Genomic DNA, 13,026 nt, shown 5'->3' on the forward strand with positions numbered 1-13,026 from the left:
GGGCCAATTCTTGGCCCAGGTGATCCAAACAGCCACAACCAGGCACAGGTGCCACCACAGCTTTCTCCCAGCTGGTGGCAGTGCTGGAGAAGGCAATGGGTGTGCTCAAACCCATCCAACGTATCATCAATGGTCTACAACCCATCCTGGAAAATGATGCCTCTCTCTCACAAGCCCTGGGTGGAAGACCTCTCCTTGCCTACAGACAGCCCCCCAACCTGAAACGACTTCTCACTTACAATCATGAATCGGCTAGCAGAGTCGCCAGCACAGGTACCAGGCCCTGCAACAGACCCAGATACCAGCTCTGCCCTTATATCTACCCAGGAAATACAATTACAGGACCCAATGGCATCAACTACACTGTCTCGGGCTCTTACAACTGCTCATCCTCCAATGTGATATATGCCCTCATGTGCCAACAATGCCCATCTGCTCTGTACATTGGACAAACCAGCCAACCTCTGAGCAAAAGAATAAATGGACACAAATCTGACATTAAAAATGGCAACATCCAGAAACCAGTGGGAGAACATTTCAATCTACCAGGACATTCCATCAAGAACTTAAAGGTCACTGCAGTTCAACAGAAACCTTTCAAAAACAAAATCCAGCGGGAAGCTGCTGAATTGGAATTCATATGTAAATTTGACTCAGTCAAGCTGGGATTGAATAGAGACTATGAATGGCTATCTCATTATCAGAAGTAACTGACTTCCTTAACAGAAGCAAACTGATCTCCATATCAGAAGCTACTGATTGCACCTACTCCCCCCTCCCCTCTCCACCTATATATCTGACCAGTTTCTTCTTGCCCTCCATGCATCTGACGAAGAGAACTGTGATTCTCGAAAGCTTATGCTACAGTAAAGTTGGTTAGTCTTAAAGGTGCTACTGGACTCTTTTTGATTTCTCTACTACAGACTAACACGGCTAACTCCTCTGCACCTTTTTTTGGATCATGCCCATGTCTACTCATGAGTATTTTATGGGTGTTTGCTGTGAAAAAAAACAGGTCTCAAAACAGAAAATGCATTCTTTATCTGCACCTTATCACAAATTACCACCCCCTTGCCCCCCCCCGGTCGATCCAGCCCTGCCTAGCAGTGCTCTCCCCCCCCCATGGCATCAGTCGAGGGGGGGGGTTTGGGAAGAGATCGGGGAGCTCCCTCTTCCTCCAGCCCCTCAACCACCACTCAGCTTGTGCACGGCCCTCCCAAGGCCCTGCGGAGGCAGCAGGAGCCCCAACCCCCCAGCCACTGCAGGACTTTGGGAGCGCCTCGCCACTGCGCTGAGCCTTTGCAGGCCTCTGGAAGCCCTGAGAAGGCAGTAGGGAGGCAAACCGTTTTGCCCCTGTCTCGTTTCTTATCCCTGCATATTGCGCCTGCATGGGTATAAGGAAGGAGTGAGTGGTTGGGAATACGGTTTGCCTTTTATATAGTAGAATATGGAATTGCACAATTGTGCTATTCTACTGTTCACATATTTATGAAACACTTTTGCATTTAAAACTTTGAGTGGGAAATCACCAGTAGAGAACAGAGTACGACGCATGCCCAGTTTCTATAGAAGCTGAAAGACAAAATAATGGTATAGTGTAATCCTGCATATGCTCATAAAAAAAGGAAAGTTGGGTGGGAATGCGTCAATGTAATTTGTGACAAGGTGCAGATAAAGAACGCATTTTCTGTTTTGAGACCTTTTTTTTTCATGGCAAACACCCATAAAATACGCATGAGGATGATGGATGTGAAAGGTGAGTTTTCAAAGTGGATCAGGAAGATGCAGCTTTGGGACAGGGAAAACCTGTACTGGGAGTAAGCCTCATTGAAGAGAGCCAGTGCCTTTTGAACCAATGGAAGTCTTTTTAATAGTCTTCCAAAGCAGCTCCACATAGACGTTGCTACAGCAGCACAGCTTGGAGGTATAGAATATATGATGACTCACTGTGGCCTCATACAGAGAGGAAGGCAACCAAATTTGGTGATCATTCAGACTTTGAGGACTAGCAAACCTCATCCACAGAGTCATTAAAATCAACAATAATTGGGCACATTTCCACATCACCCAACATCCTGTGCCTGCTTCTGCCAGTTCCAGATGTCTCAGATGACTTGGTTAGCAAAATATTATACTGGATTGCTTAGTAAGGACAGCGCTAAGGCTTCATCATAAAGTATGAGTAACTCAAGATTATAGCATTATACACCTGGACTATAAGGTCCACATCATACCTCCTGCCTCCATCACTTCCCACAAAATAAAATCATCTTTTGACATGGGGGGGAACGAGAGAGCTCTCTCTGGCTGCCGACAACCGGACGTGTTAACATAAGCATTTCCAGGTACAATAATGTCAGAGTGAGAGGGATATTCACACTGAGGAGGGAGCTGGAAGTGATGGTGCAAAGGTCACTTCCTAAATGTGTGTCAGTTTTTCTGTAAAGCTACTAGTGATTCAGCAGGATTAATATTAGTAATAAAAAGGCAGCCAGGTGATATCACCAAAGGCATCTGGCAGGGCAACATTTCAACCTACCCTACTATGACTCCAGACCATCCCATCGTTACTGATGCAACCACCTCTTTTGCCTCTCTGTTATTCCATTAAGATGAATAAGGAAAGATACAGAAACCATATATGCTGCCTTGAGCTGTGTCGCCCTGAGGAAAGGGAGGCTAAAAATGAAAGCACTAGATAGATCTACAGACCCACCTCATCATCATCCCTGCCCAAATAGCTGACTCTGAAAATTCTAGCAAACCTAGCAGGACACAACTAAAAAGTGACAACCAGGTGGCTCAAGTGACATCTGTCTAGAACCTGTTTAAAAAGCTGATTTAGAAATTTTCTTCCACGACTGAAAAACTGTCTAGATTTGGGAGGAGACTTTTTTGCCTGGCACTCAGTAACACATTTAGAGATCATCCTGACAGCAAGAATGACAGAGATGACATGGGAAAGTACTCTAGCTGACGTCTTTGCAGACTTGCCAGTGACATCAAACTCCTGGAGGGTCTCCAGCATAGACTGGCCCTGCCCCAGCAATAATAGCTCGTAATCTTTTGGCTTGTCAGAAAATCTTGTGAGTGACTTTTTCACAGCCATGTTTCCAGCTGTTTAGATTTCCTGGCTTGTAACAAAGCAGCGTGTCTTACTTTTACCAGAAGCCTGGCTCAGAGGTCCGCTTAGCTCTAGATGTTGTCAATAGAGAAGGCAGCTCACTCAGGGTCATCAGTTTGCATTCCCAGGCCAGTTCTTCTAAACAGTGCCTGGATTTTGCACAAAGGGACATTTTCTTTCATTATAGCAATGAAAAAGCCCAACAAAACCTCCTGGGAAAGTTCTGAAACTGCCAAAGCAAAACCAAATGTTATACTGAAACACCTTGAATGGAACTGGATAGGTATTGGGGCTACTTAGCGTGCACAATTAGGAAGAACATACAGTGATATCAAAGATGGCTGTGCAGACACTTGTCTTCTCTATATCAGGTCCTGAGGGGCAACATGATTTGTAACACATCTGTCTTGTTCTTTTCAGGGAAGAGCTCACAATTTCTACACAGCTTGTCCCATTGCTAAATTGCTATTATAGTAAAGAAGTTTATTTTATTTCCTTCCATATGACTCGGCACCCACATATATATATCAGAATCACATGCTGTCGAGTGTACCATCCCTTACTAAAGTAAAGTGTAAAGACTTGAGGGATTGGGCTTATTTAGTTATTTTGCAGGATTTATAGTTGCGCTTCTGCAGTATAACCATGGTTCCTTTGTTGTTCAATTTTAGGAAACAGGTTAAAATGTTTTTAACATCTCAAGCTTTTAGTTATGATTGTAAGTATATTCTTCTTTATTTAGTAGCTTGAGTTTTACTGCTGAAAAGTAGGGATGCCAGATAGTCTCTGCAAAAATCCTGGACACAGGGGAAAGGTGGGGGGCAGTACTCACATAACCTACTATCCAATCACTCTTGCCAAAACACACTTGCAGTTCTATGGTGTTTGTGTCAAGTGAGTTTTGGCTTCTGCTGATACTTATATTAAGAATTCTTAAATAGAATTCTTCTTTAGGACAGTAATATTACAGTCAAGACAAAAGTTTCCTTTTCTCTCACTCCAGAGGGTAACCTGTCTGACCTTCCCTGTCAGACTCACAAATTCTGTCTGAACAATCCTGTCAGAGACCAACTGTCAGCCTTCAGCTGGGTTCTAACTGACCAATCAAAGAGAAGGGAGCAGCCTCTCATGCAAGCTGTCCATTCCAAGCAGAGTTAACTCTTTCCCTTCCAGCTCTCTGATTACTGCATTTAGGAAACCTGAGCTTGGAAGCAAAAAGGCAACCAGTGCAGTTGCTGTGGCACTAGAGCTATGTGTTCCTAGCAGCTAACCCCAAAAGGAATCTCATTGCACCTCGTACCTTCAAAGGCAGCCCCATGTACAGCATGTTATGGTAGTCCAATCTGGTTGATTTATTATTGTACTCTGTCTTGAGAAAATTATTATAAACAAACTATTATTTAAATAAATAAGTAAATAAATAAAATATCTTTAACCCTATCCAAACTGGTTGTGGTTGAAAATTGTCCTCTGTTTTGGAAATATTTTCTGTATTTCAAAAAATCCTGCATTTTGGCTTCAACATAACCTATGTATTCAAATTTGTCATATAACTTGTCTTACAGGCTTTTTATCTTCCTGGTAACTCTTCCTAATAATAATACCATAATTTTTGTCTATTTCAATCTAGAGGAAAGTATTCATGAAAAAAAGTTCTGGCTCATAATTACTTTGTTTAACATCCAAACTAAACGTTTACTCTAATCAGAGTGCAAGTACAAATGCATTATTTTATTATTGCCATTCCACCTAATAATTTCCCAAGTTTCAAAAGGAAAACAATATAAGAAGTCTCACAGTGCAATCCTAAACAGAGGTAATCCAGTCTAAACATATTGATTTCAATAGGCTTTGACTGGTTTAACTCTGTTTAGGATTGCTCCATAATTCCATTTTCTTATTCTGAACACTGCAAAAGTGAATTTTATATCTGTGAGTTCAATACCTACATTCATTTTGCTGTTGGAGGCATACCACATCTCAAAAACACTGAAATTCATTTTAAAACATTCCTTCAGAATATTCTAGGTTTTTAAAGAAATCACCCTTTAAAAAATCAGATTTCTACAGCTAGAGACAGTATATTGAACACGTTTCACACCAGCTTTTATTTCAAGTTCTTTGCTCCTAGATCTTGTTCATACAATCTCATTCTAATAATTACATGTAATTAATCATCATGATAGCCATAGGGGAGAGGGACCTAGAAAATGTGGATCATCGGGTAACTTAAACAAATGGGAATCAGAACAGTCCAGAATTCTGTGTAATTAGTATTTTTCCACCACTCTAGCAGGCAGGGCTGCCAATTGGCCTAGAGAAAAAATGCCCTGTCCCTTTAATAGAGGCTTATGGGAGTGCCATGAAAAACCTTCAATTGCCAGTTTCCACACATTAAGCCTCTATACTCAAAAGTAAATCGAACTAACTTCAATGGGTATAGTAAATATGCTTTGGGTTGCTGCTTTATTGTCCCAAGTTTATCACCTCTTTTCCTACTATATAGCTGATCCATGTTTACCACTTACAAGCTCCATAGCCTGTTTTAGGTGAACAGAAAGCATCTGTTTCCAATCTACTGTTCCTTTATCTTCCTATAGACCTCACAATTACTTAGATGTATATGGCAAATACAGGTGAAATTAAGCACTTTTATGCCCAATAACTTTATCTGAATGGGGAATTTAGGCACAGGGTTAAAGCTTTTTCACTAAAACGAATGGAGTTTAAAGGTGTTGGACATTAGTTGGATTGTGCCCTGTTAGAGTGTGCCAGCCTCACCAGGAATAAAATTGACAATAAAGCAGGTGAGAACAGATGAGAAGCATAATCTTAAGAACCATGGGATAAGAGGATAGGTTTTCTTATGGATTAAAAGTTGGTTAAACAGGAAGCAGAGAATAGGAACTAATAGGCAGTTCTCGCAATGGAAAGAGGTGAGCGGTAGGCCCCACAAGAATCAGTACTGGTGCCATTTATTTTGTTCACAGTTGATTTGGAATTGGAGCAGTTTAGCAAATAAGTTCACAGATGATACCAAATGATTCAGAATGGTGAAAACCAAGGCAGATCGTGAAAAGGTATGGAATTGGGATAAAAGTCCAACAACATGGCAAATGAAATTCAATGTTTGTAAGCATATGGTGATGCACACTGGAACAAAAAAATCCTGACATTAAATATATGCTGATGAGGTCTGAACTGGCAGAGACCAAGACTGAGGTTGTAGTAGAAAACTTAATGAAAAGGCCAACTTGGTTTGCGACAGTAATGAGAAAGGCAAACTCTGTGCTCAGGATTTTAAGATTCAGATTGAAAATAAAACAGCTGATATCTAATGCTCTTGTATAGAGCTATGGTGCAGCCTCATTTGGAATATTGTGTACATTTCTGGTCTCCATATCTCAGGATATAGTAGAGCTGGAAAAAATACAAAAGAAGACAACCAAGATGATTAAGGAGCTGGAGGACTTTTCCTATGCGGAAAGACTGAAGAGTCTGGGACTTTTCAGTCTAAAAAAATGGTTAAGAGGAGACCCAATAAAGATTTATGAAATTATACATATCATTGAGGAAGTGGACAGAGAGGGCTTTCCCCCCTCTCCCATATAGCTAGAATTCAGGGGCACCCAATAATGTTGATGGGCAGTAGGTTCAGGACTGACAAAGTACTTTATTACTCAAAGAGTAATTCACATTTGGGATTCACTCCATAACATGTATCAATGGCAACTAATTAAGTGGATTCTAAAGGGGATTAGCCAAATTAATGGAGGCTGAGTCCATCAACAGCTATTAGCCACAATGACTAATCAGATCCTCCTGTATAATGTCACTGCTGGGAGGACAACCGTAAGACTGTCAGAGGCATATGGTTAGCCACTGTGTGACAGAACACTGGCCTATATGGGCCATTCATCTGATCCAGCACAGCTGCTCCTATGTTCAGTGTAAACCATCCTGGGATGGGCTACAGATTCCAGAAGGGGCAGCAGATTCATTAGCTCCAGTTCAGACCTGGATGGGCCGTGAATATGAGTGTCATTTTAGCTCTTCACTTAAGGTATTAAAGTGGGGAAAAAGGGCAGTGCTATTTGGCAAAAGGCAGGTTCTTTCTCAAAAAATGCTTTACAAACATACCATCCTGCAGGATGTTTTTGTTGCATGGTCCCCCCCCCCCCTCAATTACTGGTTGCATGCTTCAGGAGCTTTCTGCTTAAAAAACAAAATTCAGGTGTTTGGCATATTTACTCTGAACCACTAATAAAAGGCTAATTCCCTTTTTTAAAAAACCTTAAACACTGCTCTGGGAAGTGGCTTCATGACTGTCATAAAGGTCAGTCAATCAGCACTATACACAGGCAACTTTCAGTAGAAACAGAAATAATGAATTAAATAATTAATATATTCACACAAAACACATAATTGATGCCTGAGGCAAAAAACAAGATGTCAGCTCTACGGGACACATCAAAGCACTTGATTAGACAGACACATTAACACAGCATTGTGAACTGCCTTCTAGCAACCCTGCTCTGTGAACTGTTTCCTTTTTGTATAGACACACGGTTGTGAAGCGGAAGCGACATAAAATGGCTGTTGACAAAGAAACAGCCTATAGATGGTATAAAAGCCAGCTGTTTCCTGCCAAGAATGCCTATATATCTGAGTACCAAATACTATTAAACTCTGTTCCATAATTACCTAATAGGAAATGGATTTTAGATGGCAAATGACATCATCCAGAGTTTGTTTGCATCAATCCCATTGGTAGTTAAAAGAGAAGTTGTCTATCTCTAAAATATAGGGAACAAAAGCAAGCAGCACTCGTCACTCTTGCGGGATTTATTCAGGGGGATTTACCATATTGCTGATCTACCAGCACCACTTGGAAAAGCACATTCAGTGATGGCGGCAACCAAAAGTTTCTTCTACTTTGCTTTCTAGGAATGTACTTTAACTATTCGCTTTTTAAAATCATTTTTAGCCCACCTTTCCTCAAGGCAGGTTACAGTAATCTAATTTACAAAACTAAATAGTACACAATAAAATACCATTCCCTGATAGAAAAACAGCCTCCAGTAACAGAAAGATACCCTACGTGTTAAAAGCACTTTTAAATTTCCTGTAAGCAGTTTTCCCAAAGCAACAGCTCTGCAGCGTAACCAACAATTGGCCTGACAATATATAACAGAACAAAAAAAGGTTAATAAGCGATGGTGCTGTGAGAAAAATATTTTTTATAAACTTGACGACCCCTCTGCGTTTCGCCTATGCAAGGGAACCAATCCTTTTTTCTTTTTTTTTGCCTTTTTTTGTTCTGCTTATTGGTGAGGCCCTCTCTTTTGGATTAATGTATATAGGCCAATAGCTTTCCCTAAAAGAATCATACAGAAGATGGTCTGGTGCTGGAAAGAAGACAGAAAGGAAGTTCTCTCTCATGCATACAGGCACTCAGGGCTGAGTGCAAACATGTGAAACTGTAATTAAACTATGGTTCATGTGATCATCTGAGCATGGACCACTCCAATAATTATGGTTATTTAAGATAGGTCAGACTAGGATCTAAAACCATTGTCTGAGGTTGGTTTATTAATCATAGTTCATCTTAACCATGGTTCTGCAAGATATACAAAGAGAAACATCAATCCTAGCTTGTTCCTCAGTGCAGCCCAGGATACTAGCTAGATCACTGCAGGGGTGGTAGAGAAAATTGTGACAGTGACAAAACCAGTCTTTGTCAGAGCACTCCAAAATCTAAATGATCACCTGCAAGCCAACTCCCAGTTTCACAAATAAACCACAGTTAAAATAAGCCATGCTTTTTGCAATATGTCTAAACTGGTTCTTCAAAGGAGCACAACAAGCACCACTCAGGTAAGCTGATGCGAACAAACAGTACCAGAGCCTCCACTTTTCTTTAAAGGCACTTCACACACTGGCTCCCTCTTCTCTGTAACGCTCCTTAGTCCAACTTCTTATTTATTTATCATATTTCTAGCCAGGCTCCCCTTCACACCAATTAACATGGCATACAGAATACTGTATTTGTATCAAAAGGAAGACTAGATTTTTTTCCCTGTGGGCTGTCAAGAAAAAGATTGCATTCAAGTACAAGTATTTACAGTAATAAAAAACATTTTGGGTACAACATTTTTAGGTGGTCATCTTTCTTTCAGATAAGGACAGAAGACAAAATGACTCTGTAAACATGTACATGACAGGGGCAACTGTTCACATAGTTTTAAAGAAAATCAATTTTGTTTCCAGTCTACTTGTTACCTCAGGCCCTGTTTTTCAGAAATATGTTATTTATTTATACAGCTTTATAGATGTACATGGCACTTGGCAGCATAATTTTTTACAAAGCTTGCCCCAAATAGACTATAATCTAAACTTTGACAGTGGAAAGAGAAAAGAGAGTGGGGAGGGACAGGAGAGGTGAGAGATGAATTTGAACAAGTGCAGCTATACACACTAAGGGTGTGTTCTGGTCAGGGATGTCTCCAGTATCTCCTGGAATCATGAAACTCAGCATATACATATATTTTTGTGGGTGTTGCTGAATCACACTCACAAATATTTGAGCATGCTGCACCCTATATGAATCCTCCTCCTCCTCCTCTCCCCATTCTCCAAACATCTGAGAGAAAGTGAGAGATAAGAGCTAGTAATTACCATGCTGAAAGTAACCCCATCACAATGTTGACCTTGGGTGGAAAAAATGCCACAGACCGATCTTTTCCCCCAGCACTGGCAAAATCAAGTTTTGCACATTGCAGCAGTGAGATATTTAAAACCAGACTGAACAAAGCACATGAAAAAGGCCTGAAGGGAATCATGTTATAATGACAGCTGGATTCACTTAGCCAGTGCTAATGTACAGAATTGGGGGAAAGGCATACAAGTAAATGCATTTGGCCTGAGGCTGCAGATGCGTTTTGATCACTCCTTCTCAGCATGAATCTTGAAGATCATGTTAAATGCTACACATGAAAACACTCCCAAAAAGCCCAGACAGTCAATACAGATTTGATAGATCAACCTGGTAGGAGTGTAGGAAATTAAAGGGCACCCTTCAGGGAGCTTGCATGGGAAGAAGAGGGTCAGAAACCCAAATTATGTTGTAACAATGTACAGTAATTCATGTTGAAGCATGAAATGGTTTCCAATAGTATTAGTATCAGTATCACCAGGCTGCTGTATTATTGGCAGAAGTCTAAGGTGTCTGCATGACCATTAAATCAGAATCATCCCACAGAACTTTGAGATCATTTTGCTAAGACAGCAAGCTTCTAGTCTCCATGGTTACAGAGAATTAATGGAACAGATGGATGCATTTCCCATAGACTCTCTGCTCCAGAACTCTGTTGCCCCAAAAGAGTTGTGATCTTTTTCACCCAGTCCTTGAAAAAACAAATAGACCCTTCCCCCACAGGTTACTGATGTAACTGGTGATAGTTTGCTCACTTTGCAAGGGGGAATTTAAAACTTGCACAGAATGATAAAGGTTTGACTGATATCAGGCCCACTCAGCCTTAATAATTTTCAAACACATGCTGCTTTTCTTTTCATTCCATATAAGAACAGAGCAAAATTAATAGTGCAGTCTTAAGCAGGTCTACTGATAATCTTAACCAACTGTACTCAGCGGGGCTTACTCCTAGGAAAATGTTTTTAGGATTGCACTGTTATTCATCTAGTTACCATCTGTGACCCATAACAGAAACCCCCATCTTCATTCTGAGCTAATGAATGTTGAATATATTACAGAGTTTCTGGAATAAAGCCAAATGCCTTAAGAACAGCTCTCACTCCATCCCAGTAGTGCAATGGTTCATACAAGCTGTTAGTGAAAGCGATGAAGATCAATACACATGAGGTTATCAGCATTTGTATATGAGCATGAGCAATATATTCAGTTACTTCCATCTAAACCCCTTGAAATCTATGGTCTTAGGCTGCAATATATAGGATTGCACTGTTAAGATTATTAGGTGCAGCAAGACTGTTTGAGCCTCACTGCTGCTCATGTATAAGAAAGATCATGAGCCATGTACTAATATAATGCTCTATCAAATAAATTAATGACTACATGGTAATTACTGAAGTCCTCTATTTGCTGTCATTTACTCCAATATTTCTACCATCTAGATCTGGATAGCCCAGGAGAGCCTGATCTTGTCAGATCTCAGAAGGTAAGCAACATTGGCCTTGGTTAGTAATTGGATGGGAGACCTCCAACGAAGACCAGCGTTGCACAGGCAGGCAATGGCAAACCACCTCTGTTAGTCACTTGCTCTGAAAACCCCAGCAGGGGTCGCCATAAGTCAGCTATGACTTGAAGGGAAGATTTCATTTTCAAGGTTGGGGTTACATCTTGTTTCTTCTTTGGACAAAAAAGTACAGCATTCTGGGCTCCTTTTCAACCCTCTATGATAGCAGCTGCTGTGAGCCGATCTATGATAGCTTATCCAGTGACTCGGGCAAACTTGGAAGCATCAAAAGCCCTACTGATGTTTATCTATAAGCTGGCAACCATATGTGGGTCAAAGATCAAGTTCACAAATTGGTCTTGTTAACTTGCCAAATTAAATTTACAGAAACCAAAGTATCTGAAAGGAGCGAACCGGAGATGTGGGAGAGACAACAGGACTCATGATCATTTCTGAACTCCAATGCATGCTTGAGATGCCCAGTTGGTGAGCTGGCACTGGAAGGGGTACAAAGCCTCTGCAGCCATTTCTCCCTTCTCAAAGACTCCGCATGTTGTTTCAGTGCAATGCAAAGAACAATTTCCTAGGAGTAAATCCTGCTGAATAAATCTGAATAGGATTCTGAGTAGACCTGCTCAGGATCACTCTCTTTGTCTTCCTGACTATTTCAGATCAGTTCAGCTTAAAGCCATTAAAATTATAAAATTAGCACAATTCCTAACTACCTGCTAAGAAATAGATGAAGGGGAGAGCGGTATATCATTGAGTGGACAGGAACAGAGTACTGACCAAACAATGCAGAACTGCAGCAAAATAGTTCACCCACATCTCTCCCTTAGCCTGGAGTATCATAAAAACATGATAAGGATTCCGGCAAAATATCCATTCTTTATCCAGTGGCAGGTGGCTTTGAAATCTGATTCCAAACCGGCCATCTCTTTCCTCTCCTGGGATAAAACACAGTTTTTATGAGAAATAATACATTCTTTGTGAGCATCTGAACTACCTGTTATAGATGCTTGCAAGAAGGCATCGTTGTTGGTATGACAACTCCATTGACTTTAGTATGTCAGAGAAGTTGAATCCCCCACGTCATCCCAACAATGGTGCCCTTTTGCAGGAATCTATTCTTAAGTGAAGCGAAGTAGGTTGGGGTTTTTCAGCCACTGCCTCCAAACTTGTCCCTCCCCCTGAAGGTGACAATGGCGCCATCTTCACAGGCCTTTCAGACTAATCTACAACAATTTCTGATTGTATTTAGTTTTATTGTTAGCTGCTTTGGCTAACTAAAGCACTAAACCAATCAATCAATAATACCAACTACTGTGTTCTTGTCATGTCTGTGTTGGTGTCCTGGCCTGCTCCCCACAGGAGCCCAGCAAGCTCTGCATACTGAATGAGCTGGCTCAGCTACAGAGAAGAACTGAAGGTTCATCAACAGTCACTGCCCAGGATCTTCGATGTGCAGGTTAACTGCCAGCCAGAAGTACACACAGAGCAATCAAGACATCCACTTAGGGCAGAGGCAAAGCCCTTAAAGGCAGGTTCCAGTGTCCTCCCCTGGATCTGTAAGGCTCAAGGTGTTGTCCAGGAAATGTCCTACTGAGTTTTAGAGGAGCAGAGAGAAGAAATATAGTGTGCCATGAGAGGACAACAGAAGGCACCCAGTTGCAGTCATGCCAGATG

General features: G+C 41.1%; 1 protein-coding gene across 2 annotated transcripts in view; it reads right to left on the reverse strand.

Annotated features, from left to right (window-relative positions):
- The window catches only part of SH3PXD2A (SH3 and PX domains 2A), a 334,390-nt gene that overhangs the window by 319,865 nt on the left and 1,499 nt on the right, over positions 1-13,026 (reverse strand). The window lies entirely within an intron of this gene.

This window comes from Eublepharis macularius, chromosome 6, assembly GCF_028583425.1.
Source record: "Eublepharis macularius isolate TG4126 chromosome 6, MPM_Emac_v1.0, whole genome shotgun sequence".
In the NCBI taxonomy this organism is placed as follows: domain Eukaryota; kingdom Metazoa; phylum Chordata; class Lepidosauria; order Squamata; family Eublepharidae; genus Eublepharis; species Eublepharis macularius.